The sequence below is a fragment of the Sinocyclocheilus anshuiensis genome, unplaced genomic scaffold (genome assembly GCF_001515605.1).
Source record: "Sinocyclocheilus anshuiensis isolate Anshui unplaced genomic scaffold, SAMN03320099.WGS_v1.1 scaffold1036, whole genome shotgun sequence".
Classification (NCBI taxonomy): Eukaryota; Metazoa; Chordata; class Actinopteri; order Cypriniformes; family Cyprinidae; genus Sinocyclocheilus; species Sinocyclocheilus anshuiensis.
Genome location: NW_015550226.1, coordinates 748,197 through 763,380, shown reverse-complemented (window position 1 = coordinate 763,380; position 15,184 = coordinate 748,197). Strand labels below are relative to the sequence as shown.

Here is a 15,184-nt window from a genome sequence, read left to right as displayed (position 1 = left end):
GGAAAGCTAGCGTGTCTCCGACATAGTGATAACACTCGTTGCCTTCTCTAGTGCAGCTCAACCAGGTCTCATCCCATTCGTCGATATTTGTGATATCACAAATCCCAGAAAATATGCGTTGTAGTCCAAGCGAGTCGTTCGTTGTAGTTTTCTGTTAACAGACTAACTAAAGTTGAAAAAGTGAAAAAGCATAGGACCCCTTTAAAATACTCCTCATTTTTGGTCATACAGATAAGAGTAATACATTTTTCGAATCTGTAAAGACTATGTTTTTTTGTGTGCACTCACAATAAGGAAAGGACATGACGTGTGGCCAAGAATGGTGTCCCATACTTGGAATTTGTTCTCTGCATTTAACCCATTCAAGTGCACACACACACAGCAGCGAGTAGTGAACAAACACACACCCGGAGCAGTGGGCAGCCAATCAGTGTTCAGTGCCTTGCTCAAGGGTCTCACCTCAAACGTTGTATTGAGGGTGGAGAGAGTGCTGGATATTTACTCCCCCACCTACAATCCCTGCCGGACCTGACACTCGAACCCACGACCTTCGGGTTACAAGTCCGACTCCTTATCCATTAGGCCACGACTGCCCAATAACAACAACACACAATTTTTTGCACACAAGCAAACAGGACGCGCTTTCTGCCGTCTCAGTCTCTGAGCGTGAAACTCTGAAACTCCATGTATACTTGCCTTACAGACATGAAAAATAGCTGTATCTATAGTGAGTGAAATGTCTACTTTTAAATCAACCAATTCAAATGGAAAACAAATATTCTCAGATCATGTAATCTGTATGAAATAGGCATACAGGCACATCCACTACCGCAGAGATGACCAGTCAGTGTCGCCGATTTAATTTCTTAAGCCGAAAACAAAGAAAGCACTAGTTTTTCAATAAATTGTTAAAATATTAATGCAGCTTCTTTACTGTTTTTCCCGACACATTCATAATCATTATTTCTGCCGGTGCACTGTGGCAAGCTTTATGTGTGCGCTTGAGCGTTTATTAGGCTATGTGGGCAATTAAAGGCCCATTATTATGATTTAAATGGTTTATTAATAAACATGCGATTAGTCGACTAATGCTTAAAATGAACGTCTACTAGTCGACCAGAAAAACCTTTAGTTGAGGGCAGCCGAAAAAGAACAACAACACCAACAACAAAAAACCTGCCTAATTCACAAATGAATGAATTCGTTCTTTACCTCTTGTTAATAATGAATCTGGAGTATCCTAAATAACTGACTGCATGACTGAGATTAGTCATTTGCAAAAAATACAGCCAAACCATATAAGGCCTTTGCGCACAACCTCGCATCAAACATATGACGCTCTCTTAAAATGTGCTCTTGCCTGAGAGATGCATAGAAAGATCCCCAAGCAATGCCAAATGTGCCACTCTCAAAACCAGTTCAAACACCTTTAATACAGACCCAGAATACAAACCTTTAATTAGCCAGCTGTACATATGTGTATCTGCATTTTTATCCAGAGGAATCTCACAGCTGAAGCCATAGCTCTCTTTTCTTACTCTTACATATAAACTTATATATTTTAGCACGATTTAATATATTTTAGTTTGTATGCAGAGTTCACGCGTGAATTTGTTGTCAATGCACAGTTAGTGAATGAGACACAATCTCCTTCAGTATGCATCAGCACTGTTTGTGGCTCCACATCTTTTTCATTGGATCGATGGATGGCAGCTGTCATTCCCTTAGCAGCTGCATTTCACATTTTATTTAAAGATGATGTCAACATTAATTATTTATAGCTAATTTAACTATTTACAGTGAATTTGTCAACACTACTAACAACACTATGTCGCAATTAGCTTATCACATTTCTCACACTACATTAATATCAGAATCTAAAAGGTACACCTCGTGAAAGATTTTGTACACCTTTTCGGCTTTTGATTTCTGTAGAATTTGAATTTGATTAATATCCCCATCTAATGATGTAAAACTACTGCACAGAACTGTAACAGTTGTTATCAGCAGTGTAAGACACCTTCAGAAAGAAAGAGGCAGAAAGAGAGACAGCTCTTGGCCTCAGAGGGTGTGGTATGGGTGGGATTCCCGTGGTCAGTTGGGATATTTTCTCTCCACTTGTCCACGCCCTAGCACAAAACATCCTTCTTACACACACTGGTATGTCTACTGTCTGGAACTGCTTGCAAAGTCTGCACTCTGCCCACGTACAGCCAAACCACATCTGAGGGACGCAATTAGAGTGGTCGGCCTCTGTCTCTCCATAACGTGCACCACACACACATACACACAATCCTTCTCCCTACAGCTGAGCACTTGCACAAATAAATAAGATCCAAAAAATCGGAGCGCTGTAAAGATGTTTTATATATACAGCAAACACACACACATGCAGACACTGTAGATAGTACTTTTGTAAGCTGGGTTGGTCTATCAGTTTTAATGTGCTTTACTTGCATGATAAATAATTTGCAGCATTTGCAGCACAAAACAAAAAAGTGCAAAACCATTGCAAACATTAATAGAGGTTAATATCAAATGACAAAATATACAGAGTTGGTCTTTCACTTATACTTGTGTTAGTGAACCCAAAACTGAAAATTCTATCATTATTTATTCACCCTCATGTCATTCCAAACCCATTAGACTTTTGTTTTGAAACACAAATGGAGACATTTTTAATGGAACCTGAGAGATTTCTGCCCTTACATTGAAAGTCCATTCACACAAAATGTGAAGGGATCAAATGAGAGTACAAGAAATCCATATGGATCAAGTGGTTTAATCCAAGTCTTCTGGAGAGACATGACTGCTTTATATGATGAACATATTTAGGCTTCTATTCACATACAAACATTGATCAACGTGCATAGACAAAGCACATCAAATATGCTAAGTGGAAGCTGAGCCAAAGTTCCTTGATGCGCAAGAACAAACCTCACTGGTTCCCAAGTGTCAAGCAAGTATGGCTGAGCTTCCATTTATCATATTTGATGTGCTTTGTTTATGTGTGTTGATCAATGTGGATCAATATGGATTTCATTCAAGATCTTTTTATGACATTTTTGATGCATCCGAATTTTGTTGAATGGACCATCAATGGAGGTAAAGAAATATCTCAGTTTTCATTAAATATATCTCCATTGGTGAACAAAGTCTGGCTTTGGAATGACATGAGGGTTTGTAACTGATGACAGATCTTTCATATTTGGGTGAATTATCCCATTAATCTAATCAGTTTTGCAGTATTGTTGTGGTCCAGAGGGTTAGTGTAATGGGGTTTGTATATCTTAGTGAAACATAAGAACTTAAGCACCAGACAGGCTATGAGAGAGGCTTTATATTAATATAAGTGGGTCACAGTGGAGTATTACATGCATAAAAACTAGGGATGCACCGAAATGAAAATTCTTGGCCGAAGCCGAAACGGAACAAAATAAAACACTGGGCCGAATACGGTTTTTCGAGTTTTTTTCCCCATATATTTTGCCAATTATTTTTCACCATTGCATAAATTAAATAGCCAAAATGTGCTTTTTACTATTTTGTTTTGCTTTTCAAAGAAAAAAAAAATCTATTACAAAACAACAATTAAAAAATATGTAACACTGAACATTTTTAACATTCTAGCAGACAATATGCCAACAAAGCAAAATTTAACTTAAAATTAATAAGTTAAATATTTTTTGGCCATCAGACCCCCTTCTTGAATCATGCATGTATTTTTTACTGTACAAATAAAAGCAGCCTTGCTAAAAAAGAGAGTTCTTTTAAAACATTAGAAAAGATTACAGATCCTAATTTGAACACTATGTGTGAATGTCATAATAAATGTATTAACAGACTGCCGGACCTGACACTCGAACCCACGACCTTCGGGTTACAAGTCCGACTCCTTATCCATTAGGCCACGACTGCCCAATAACAACAACACACAATTTTTTGCACACAAGCAAACAGGACGCGCTTTCTGCCGTCTCAGTCTCTGAGCGTGAAACTCTGAAACTCCATGTATACTTGCCTTACAGACATGAAAAATAGCTGTATCTATAGTGAGTGAAATGTCTACTTTTAAATCAACCAATTCAAATGGAAAACAAATATTCTCAGATCATGTAATCTGTATGAAATAGGCATACAGGCACATCCACTACCGCAGAGATGACCAGTCAGTGTCGCCGATTTAATTTCTTAAGCCGAAAACAAAGAAAGCACTAGTTTTTCAATAAATTGTTAAAATATTAATGCAGCTTCTTTACTGTTTTTCCCGACACATTCATAATCATTATTTCTGCCGGTGCACTGTGGCAAGCTTTATGTGTGCGCTTGAGCGTTTATTAGGCTATGTGGGCAATTAAAGGCCCATTATTATGATTTAAATGGTTTATTAATAAACATGCGATTAGTCGACTAATGCTTAAAATGAACGTCTACTAGTCGACCAGAAAAACCTTTAGTTGAGGGCAGCCGAAAAAGAACAACAACACCAACAACAAAAAACCTGCCTAATTCACAAATGAATGAATTCGTTCTTTACCTCTTGTTAATAATGAATCTGGAGTATCCTAAATAACTGACTGCATGACTGAGATTAGTCATTTGCAAAAAATACAGCCAAACCATATAAGGCCTTTGCGCACAACCTCGCATCAAACATATGACGCTCTCTTAAAATGTGCTCTTGCCTGAGAGATGCATAGAAAGATCCCCAAGCAATGCCAAATGTGCCACTCTCAAAACCAGTTCAAACACCTTTAATACAGACCCAGAATACAAACCTTTAATTAGCCAGCTGTACATATGTGTATCTGCATTTTTATCCAGAGGAATCTCACAGCTGAAGCCATAGCTCTCTTTTCTTACTCTTACATATAAACTTATATATTTTAGCACGATTTAATATATTTTAGTTTGTATGCAGAGTTCACGCGTGAATTTGTTGTCAATGCACAGTTAGTGAATGAGACACAATCTCCTTCAGTATGCATCAGCACTGTTTGTGGCTCCACATCTTTTTCATTGGATCGATGGATGGCAGCTGTCATTCCCTTAGCAGCTGCATTTCACATTTTATTTAAAGATGATGTCAACATTAATTATTTATAGCTAATTTAACTATTTACAGTGAATTTGTCAACACTACTAACAACACTATGTCGCAATTAGCTTATCACATTTCTCACACTACATTAATATCAGAATCTAAAAGGTACACCTCGTGAAAGATTTTGTACACCTTTTCGGCTTTTGATTTCTGTAGAATTTGAATTTGATTAATATCCCCATCTAATGATGTAAAACTACTGCACAGAACTGTAACAGTTGTTATCAGCAGTGTAAGACACCTTCAGAAAGAAAGAGGCAGAAAGAGAGACAGCTCTTGGCCTCAGAGGGTGTGGTATGGGTGGGATTCCCGTGGTCAGTTGGGATATTTTCTCTCCACTTGTCCACGCCCTAGCACAAAACATCCTTCTTACACACACTGGTATGTCTACTGTCTGGAACTGCTTGCAAAGTCTGCACTCTGCCCACGTACAGCCAAACCACATCTGAGGGACGCAATTAGAGTGGTCGGCCTCTGTCTCTCCATAACGTGCACCACACACACATACACACAATCCTTCTCCCTACAGCTGAGCACTTGCACAAATAAATAAGATCCAAAAAATCGGAGCGCTGTAAAGATGTTTTATATATACAGCAAACACACACACATGCAGACACTGTAGATAGTACTTTTGTAAGCTGGGTTGGTCTATCAGTTTTAATGTGCTTTACTTGCATGATAAATAATTTGCAGCATTTGCAGCACAAAACAAAAAAGTGCAAAACCATTGCAAACATTAATAGAGGTTAATATCAAATGACAAAATATACAGAGTTGGTCTTTCACTTATACTTGTGTTAGTGAACCCAAAACTGAAAATTCTATCATTATTTATTCACCCTCATGTCATTCCAAACCCATTAGACTTTTGTTTTGAAACACAAATGGAGACATTTTTAATGGAACCTGAGAGATTTCTGCCCTTACATTGAAAGTCCATTCACACAAAATGTGAAGGGATCAAATGAGAGTACAAGAAATCCATATGGATCAAGTGGTTTAATCCAAGTCTTCTGGAGAGACATGACTGCTTTATATGATGAACATATTTAGGCTTCTATTCACATACAAACATTGATCAACGTGCATAGACAAAGCACATCAAATATGCTAAGTGGAAGCTGAGCCAAAGTTCCTTGATGCGCAAGAACAAACCTCACTGGTTCCCAAGTGTCAAGCAAGTATGGCTGAGCTTCCATTTATCATATTTGATGTGCTTTGTTTATGTGTGTTGATCAATGTGGATCAATATGGATTTCATTCAAGATCTTTTTATGACATTTTTGATGCATCCGAATTTTGTTGAATGGACCATCAATGGAGGTAAAGAAATATCTCAGTTTTCATTAAATATATCTCCATTGGTGAACAAAGTCTGGCTTTGGAATGACATGAGGGTTTGTAACTGATGACAGATCTTTCATAATTATCCCAATTATCCCATTAATCTAATCAGTTTTGCAGTATTGTTGTGGTCCAGAGGGTTAGTGTAATATATCTTAGTTATCTTAGTGAAACATAAGAACTTAAGCACCAGACAGGCTATGAGAGAGGCTTTATATTAATATAAGTGGGTCACAGTGGAGTATTACATGCATAAAAACTAGGGATGCACCGAAATGAAAATTCTTGGCCGAAGCCGAAACGGAACAAAATAAAACACTGGGCCGAATACGGTTTTTCGAGTTTTTTTCCCCATATATTTTGCCAATTATTTTTCACCATTGCATAAATTAAATAGCCAAAATGTGCTTTTTACTATTTTGTTTTGCTTTTCAAAGAAAAAAAAAATCTATTACAAAACAACAATTAAAAAATATGTAACACTGAACATTTTTAACATTCTAGCAGACAATATGCCAACAAAGCAAAATTTAACTTAAAATTAATAAGTTAAATATTTTTTGGCCATCAGACCCCCTTCTTGAATCAGGCATGTATTTTTTACTGTACAAATAAAAGCAGCCTTGCTAAAAAAGAGAGTTCTTTTAAAACATTAGAAAAGATTACAGATCCTAATTTGAACACTATGTGTGAATGTCATAATAAATGTATTAACAGAGCTGTTGTAATGATTATTATCATTATTATTGTCTTACTTTTTATTTTATTTTACAGAACAACAGTAAAATTACAATACTAACATTTATGAATGTTGATAGACTTCTTGCTTTTTCTCAACTTTTATTTTATCGGAAACACACAGGTAGACCTCAATGCGTCTTTTTGTTGACAGCAGATTTATAACTGAGTCTCATTACGAATACGTTGCACATATCGCATTGTCACATGCTTTGTAAAAATTCATGAAAAATGTGATTAAGCAACTGACGAGTAACACTGGTTCAGCACAGATTTTCCTCGCGCTTTGGACTTTGAACCCTGGTTAACAAGCAGATCCGCGGCGATTTTGTGCAGCACTGTCAGAATACATGCAATGCGCGCGTGTATTAGAAAACATAACGTTCTGCAGTTTATTTACTAATTGTTTAAGGCCATTTCGCAATTTCAATCATCATACAGTAACCAGCAACAATCATCCCTTCCTCTTCTCATCGAAGACATGCGATGCAGTCCTAAACAGTCTCTCGCTGTCGGTGCTTGTAATGATTTTTGCGTCTTTCTCGGACAGTTTTAAATGCTTCCACACTGCTGATGTGTGTGCTGCTTTAAAGAGTGCGCGCCTCTCACTCTTCGCTGGTTGCTATTTGATCATGTCATATCATTGTTCAGTACAATTTATTTGGTCTTTCCGCTTATTCACGAACACCGAAAGAGCTTTTTTTTGCTATTTTCGGCCTAATAATTTTGGTTGCCGACAGGGGCGTGTCTAGAGCATTTTAAAAGTGGGGCCAGTCTGGGTCACAACCAAGCGGCAACCTCCTGCTCTCTCTCGTGAAGCCAACAAGGAAGTGACTTAAACTGTAATTCGTCAACTGGCCGCTAGAGGCTGGCTGCAAAAGGGAGTCAATCCCATAGACTCCCCATGTTAAAATGCCCAACTTTACAGCAGAAAAAAACATGTTTACAGCCTGGTTCAAAAAATGATTTTGGTCTATATAGCTAATTTTGCCCTTCATGACAACTGTGAGGGGGGTGAATTTTTTTATAACTCATCCGTTTAAATTATGGGGGATATACACGTGTTAATAATATAGTAATTGCACAGTGTGAGATTCATTGGTAACAGAACTTTGTGAGATCGCAATGAACAAAGAGTGACAGTTGTTTAGTGGTTATGAGCGCTCTTTGCGAGCTTTCTAGGCAATCCATTTAAAATGTAGAACTTTGTTTTTTGGCCACACACACACGTTGCAAAGTTTCGGGAATGACATCTGCATATTTATGTGGGACTCGCTCTCGAAGTAGCAGTGTTTGACATGGTGATAACCATAGCAATAGACGGGACAAAATATGTGAAAATGTGCATTAAGACTAGAGCACCCTCACTAATTTCAGAAACACCCTCAGTGATTATTTCTGGAACCTCGTTGATACACTTTTGTTGTATAACTATATACAAAAACAACAAAATACAAATGCACTAAATAAAATAATTTAATAAATGCATATTTACAATTTAAGCACTTAACTAAAATAAGAATGAATAAAATAAATAACTAGAAAAGGCTGACTATATTCAGCGTGCTTCCATTTAGTGAGAAAAGCCTACTCTTCACCTGAATTAGAAAAAAAAGCTCCTCTGGTCTTCAGTGATGCGAGGACAACGTTTGAGTGTACATGTAATATCTGTGTGAGAGCAGAGCCAATTATTAAAAGAACAATGCATATTTAAAAGCACACGTCCAGTTTTGTGTGAGTGAAGGAAATCTGCTTGCGAGTGGAGATTCGTGCTCGCGCATTAGGCCTACATGGATCACGTCACATTATGCGCTCTCGACATTGTCATTAAGATCGCGCTATAGAAGCCGCCTAAAATTAAGTATAAAGAAGAGAAGAAAGCGACCCTAGGCAGCTGCCTACACAGGATCCGCCACTGCCAGATGCAGTTAGAAATTTACTAAAAACAAGCCTATCGCAAGATATCTGGTGGTGGTGGGGGGGGCACCTGGGGTGGCCAGCCAGATTTCAGGGGGGGCCGGTGCCACCCCTGGCCACCACGTAGACACGCCCCTGGTTGCCGAACATTCGGTGCATCCCTAAAAAACGGAATTTACTGTTTAACACAGAATGTCACAGAATTTGGAAAAATGTAATCAAAAGTAGGGCTATACCCTTGATCAAAACTAGCATCTGTGAATATTATGAATATTATTCCTGCGTGACAGCATGACTTTTTTTCAGGAATATCACAATTTTTCAAATTCCATTTTTTTTCATTTAAAAGTAAACCTCTTTTGTGCAACCTCTTCTGTGTTTGCCAAAGGGTGTAGAAAGTCAAACTAATTCCATCCTAAAAGATGAACTGGATGATTAAAGTTTTATGCATTCATTTGATTACAATCATTGAAATTTTATTTGACCAATTAAAACTGAATCCAGAAAAATTTAACGTGGAAACCGTTTAATAAAAATAAAAATCAATTTGGGAAAGAAAAAAAGGGTTTCATTGGGCCTTACATTAGGTATATCCAAAATTTGTCAGTTTATGACTGGCAGTGCAATGGAGGGGAGAAAATAGGAATGCCTCAAATCCAGAGAAATAATGGTATAGTACTAGACTTTGCTTTGCTATCAGCAAACAACATAAGCTCTCCATCAACAACCAACCCACCAAAAAAAAAAAAAACACTTGTCTTTGCAAAAACTATTTTATATTCCACATGTGTTTTCTGCTGAGACCAAAGTCTGGGCACTATTTTAGCACGCCGCTCTGGTCTATCCTCTGGCTGTCTGATCCTCAGGGTCTGCGGTGCGTTATTTCGACCTATGCCGAGTGTGCTGTCAAAAATCTACATGTGTCTTCTCTTTTCAGAGATACCAAAGACGCATGAAAAACCACCACCAAGGACGCGTTCTTGCACGTTCTTCATGCGCGCCTTGAACCAAACTATTTTAACTTAACACGGCGGTTTAAAAATGTAGGGCTTGTGGCACCACACACTGAAACTAATTAAAAACCTAAAAACAGTTAAAAACTTAATTAAAAATTACATTTTGTAAAAGTAGGTGATGATGTGCTACTGTGGTGGTGGTTCAATGCTGAATCACTTTTTAAGAAAGTGTGATGTCACAATGAATTTTGTCCTCAGATTTTGTCCTGGATCCTGTTAATTTTAGAGTTGACCCTGCATTCCCCAACTAACTTTAAACAGTAATTTGCAAGACCATGTATAATATAAACAGTGTTTATGAATTAATTGTAAAGTCAACTTGTATAGGTTTTAGCATTTAAAGAAAAAACTTAAAAAAGAACATAATGAGAATTCTGTCATCATTTACTCACCCTTCACTTGTTCTAAACCTGTATGAGTTTCTCTCTTCTGATGAGTACAAAAGAAGATATTTTGGTAACCAAACATTTGAGACGGTCCTCACTGCAGAACACAAGATCCAGGGGGCGAGGTTGGATCCAGATCCAACTCCTCCCACCTTACATATACCTAAACCTACCCGTCTCCACCCCCTGATCTCTAAACCCACCCATCTCCACCCCCTAGATGTGGATCCAACCCCGCCCCCTGGATCTTTGTTCTGCAGTGAAGGGCTACTGAAACATTTGACGGTAGCCATTGACTTCCATAATATTTATTAAAAAAAAAATATATATGGAAGTCAATGGCTACCATCAACTGTTTGGTTACCAATATTCTTCAAAATATCTTAATTTGTGTTCAGCAGAACAAAGAAACTCATACAAGTTTGGAACAATTAGACGGTGACTAAATGCTGACAGAATTTTCCTTTTTGGTTGAACTATCCCTTTAAGGTACAATTCCTGAAAAGTTACTCCACCACAATAACATGAATATTTCTAATTCATTAATTTAAAGCCCTGTGGAGACCCAGCAACTGACAGTGTGACATCTCTGTTATCACAATGATTTTTCTCTCAGGATTAAAGCAATCAACATGTAACAAGCACAGCTGGTGAAGAGCTGGCAGTGTGGTAGAAAAAAATGAAAGAAACAGATTAATTAATTTGTGGAGAATTAACCAATAGTAAAAACCAGCATTTCTCATATTTTTATGGCATACCACACACCTACGGTTGAGTCTTACACACTCAAATACAAACAAAAACACAACCTCTCATGCTACTTTCATACTTTACAGCAACAAGGTGAGATATACTCAAAACACAAACTCACACACTCCTGTGTTCCGTTGAACACAAGCTGTTGACCGCATTCATGCTTGAATTATAAACTAGTTTCCTTTGCGGTGAGATAAAGTCTTCTGTTTCCACCACATTCATTAGTTATTTGACTGAGTGTGTTTTGAAATCAAACCCTTCACAGCAGTGCTTCCAGACATCAGTGGGGAAAAACAAAACAAAACATATTTTCTCAAAGTTATTTTTATCATATAGTATCTGGTGTGTAACACAAAGACATCCACACACCACAATACACCAACAGAACAGACTATAGATGTTACTGGAAAACTTCAGACAAGCCACATGAGGTGTGTGGTTGAAAAAGTCATGTGTGCATCTGAATAAGACATCTGCAGTTTATCAAGAACACCACAAAGAGAGATGAGAAGAGTGAAAATACCAATTATGTACAGTCAAAAATGACATTCATATTTAAACAATAAAATAACCAAACCAATAATCCACAAGAGGATACATGTACGATCAGTGTTATTGTATCACTGATATACCATTATACTTTTAAGTATTTTGAAATAAGATTTCAAGAAATATTTTTCACTTTTTTATTAAATGCTGTTTTTATTTTTTATCTTTATATTGTAGTTTGTAAAAATTGTATGTATGTATGTACAATTTATCTATTTACTTATTTTAAAGTTTAGTTTAATGAATTAAAAAAAAGGAAAAAAGGAAAAAAAATTCCCTTAAACATGAAAAAAACATAAAACCATAGTGCTCAGAAAACCTGTTTAGTATTCAAAACTGTTACTAAACTTTGTGAAAATCTCCAAAACTCTCATTACTACTACTACAAGCATTACAGACACATTTCGAAACAACTGTGGCATTGGCGTAGAGTAGGATGGCTTTTCTATATCTGCTGCAGGATATTTCTCTGTCTCTGATTATGTGAGGCCCATTGAGTAAGGAGCAGACAATAGAGGATGAGATCTGTATTAAAAAGATTCCTTGACTTTTAAATCACTTCGATAAGCAGAGCTCTGGACGAATGGTCAAACTCTCTTCCAGCCTTAAAAAAAAAGTGCTTATCTGGATCACATCTGGAAGTGTTTCTCCACTCACACTCAGAGCCACTACAGTTGTGATGTATTGATGGATCCCCCGAGCTCATACTTCCTCAAATATACACATACATACTGGTCATGGGAGATATGCAAAGCATATATTTGGATGTAACTTATCCTTCCTCTCTTCTCCACAGGCTCTGAGTGGATAATGTGTGTGTGTGTGTGTGTGTGTGTGTGCAAGTTACCCAAGGACATAAGGCAGACAAAGTCATAAGTAATACACTTAGTCTCAAAACAGGTTCAAAACATGTAGAGAGAGAATATGGAAAGAAAAGTCCTGCCATCCATCTTTAAACAACAGGCCACAGATGCAGTCCATACAGTGTTTTTTTTTTAAACGTTTTAAGGAGTTTTCTCATCCCACTGTTGCACGTAAGGCACTGTTCTTTGTATAGCTGCTTTAGAAGTTGAACTTTGACTAACTGAATTTAATTGACTAATGAAACTTTAATCTTCACATCCAGTTATTCAGTGAACACTTTTGAACTCATTTGTTTGCATGTCCAACAGAGCTGTTTCTATTACCTGTACCTCTCTGCAAAATGGGAGCATTAGAAGCATTAGAGTTTCATTCATGTCTAACAAAGACAAAGTAGTCTGTGTGTGGGGATCCACTGAGGAAGGATAAATTGAGGCTGATGGCGAGTACATTATAATGATGTCTACTCCAAATACAGCCAAGACACAACAAGCTTCAGTAATAATAATATCACAGTGTTTCTCACAACATTTTGAAAGACTAAGGTGGGTGAGGGTCCAGGGGCATGTTCCTCTATTTTGTATATTATAAAGTTATATGTATCAATCTGGTACCCTGAGGGCAAATCTACAAGAATGTTGGAAATTAAAGGGGTCATATGATGCTGCTAAAAAGAACAGTATTTCGGCGGAAACAACAATACTACAGCGAGAATAAAAGTTACGCCTTCTTTCTTTGCGTGAACATTTGGGCGGCGTTATGCAAATCTTCCCACATAGTGACCTAGATATGTGGGGGCGTGTTAGAATGAGCCGTTTTAGGTAGGTGTGGCTGACTCTTAAATTTATAAAGAATATCTCTTTGGATTTGAGACTTTAGTCTTTGCAACTTTACAGATCTTCTTTATGCACCAAGAGCTTGTAACACTCCAAAGAAAAAGGAAAAATTTAAATCGCATCATATGACTCCTTTAAGTGAATATGAAGACACCAGAAGACACCCATATCCCCTAATGCTTATGCAACATAACACACTTTTCCATGTACATTATATTCAGAAATCAAACTGGAAAAACATTAACAACAGGATTTGCCACTCATGAACACAGAACAACTTTAAATTCTAGCACTCAAACAGGTAGTTAAAAGAAACACCATAAAAAGTTTTTAGTATTGCCTAATGGTGTTTCTTTGAACTACCTGTTAGTAACTACCTGTGATTTTAGTAAAAACACAAAGGCAACACTAAATCAAAAACTATAATTTATATAGAGTCACGTAATTAACAATAGACAAACAGAACTATATAATGCTTTTTACCTGAAAATAACAATATTTAACATTTCCCTTAAGCATTCATAACACACACACTTTTACATACCCAATTAATTCATAACATTCTCTGGGAATTTTTCTGCCCCATGCCAGAATGTTTGAGATTTGCTGCAACTTCTTGTGAAACTGATTTGTTTTGTTCACTATTATGCTATTCAACCACCGTAAAAACCTAGTGCATTTACTAAACAATGTGTATGAAAAATACAGACAATAGGGACATGTAGCAACCCTGATACCAGTCCCTGCTAAAATTCAACTGAAGACCTGTTGTTCCTGTTTTACACTGCTGCCAATGACTTAAACTCATCATCTATCAAACAGTATAACCCAACCGGCAACCACAACAAGTCACTTCTGATTAATTTGTTCCTTCTTAACTTTACATAAAGAGTTTAAACTCTTTGACACATTCAAACAAAGCTGCGAGATTCAGCTCATCTAGACACTCACACACACTCATTTTATAACTGCACTAATAACACACCACCCTTGTCTTATTCTAGGTGTGTATGCAGAAAACTTCAACCTAGGTTTTAACATTGTTAGGACATTAATTGAAAATAATATTAATTATTATTTAAATATTAATTGTATATTATATAGATTAAAATTACAATATTTTGTCTCAATTCATTCACTTACAAGAGTTCCCAAATTCCCAAATATGTGTTAAAATTGCAGCTCATGCAAAGATGGAGTTCACTGCATTTATTGTACACCAAGATGCTGAAAACCCAGCATCATAAGCTACTCACGTGTAAATGAACAGTGTTGAGTTTCACTCCGAAACATGTAGTGAAACAGACTACGGGCCAGATTTACTAACAGCTTGCGCTGGCGCAAACCGTCTTTTGGCGTTAAAATATTACTGTCAGGATTTACTAACGATGCACAGTGAAAAACTACCACGGAAAAAGGCGTGAACAGTTATTTTTGCGTCTGACCTTATTGAATATGCATTTATAGGAGTTTCCCTTTCAGACGCAAAATTTATGGGAGGAGAGTATTAAAATGAATCACGCAATGCGATTTACTAACCTTTGCGCTCCTAAAATTACCGGTATTTGCGCCATTATTTAACGCCCCAAAAAAAGCATGTCTTAAAGCAGGTGGTAATTTGCGCTGCTCTTGGGAAATTGTGCTGGTCATTATGGAAATCATCTGGCTGCATCT

The 15,184-nt window shown here is 37.1% G+C and overlaps 1 protein-coding gene across 3 annotated transcripts in view; it reads right to left on the bottom strand.

Annotated features, from left to right (window-relative positions):
* The window catches only part of LOC107661004 (protein PTHB1-like), a 164,070-nt gene that overhangs the window by 34,911 nt on the left and 113,975 nt on the right, over nt 1–15,184 (bottom strand). The gene's annotated exons all lie outside the window — the stretch shown is intronic.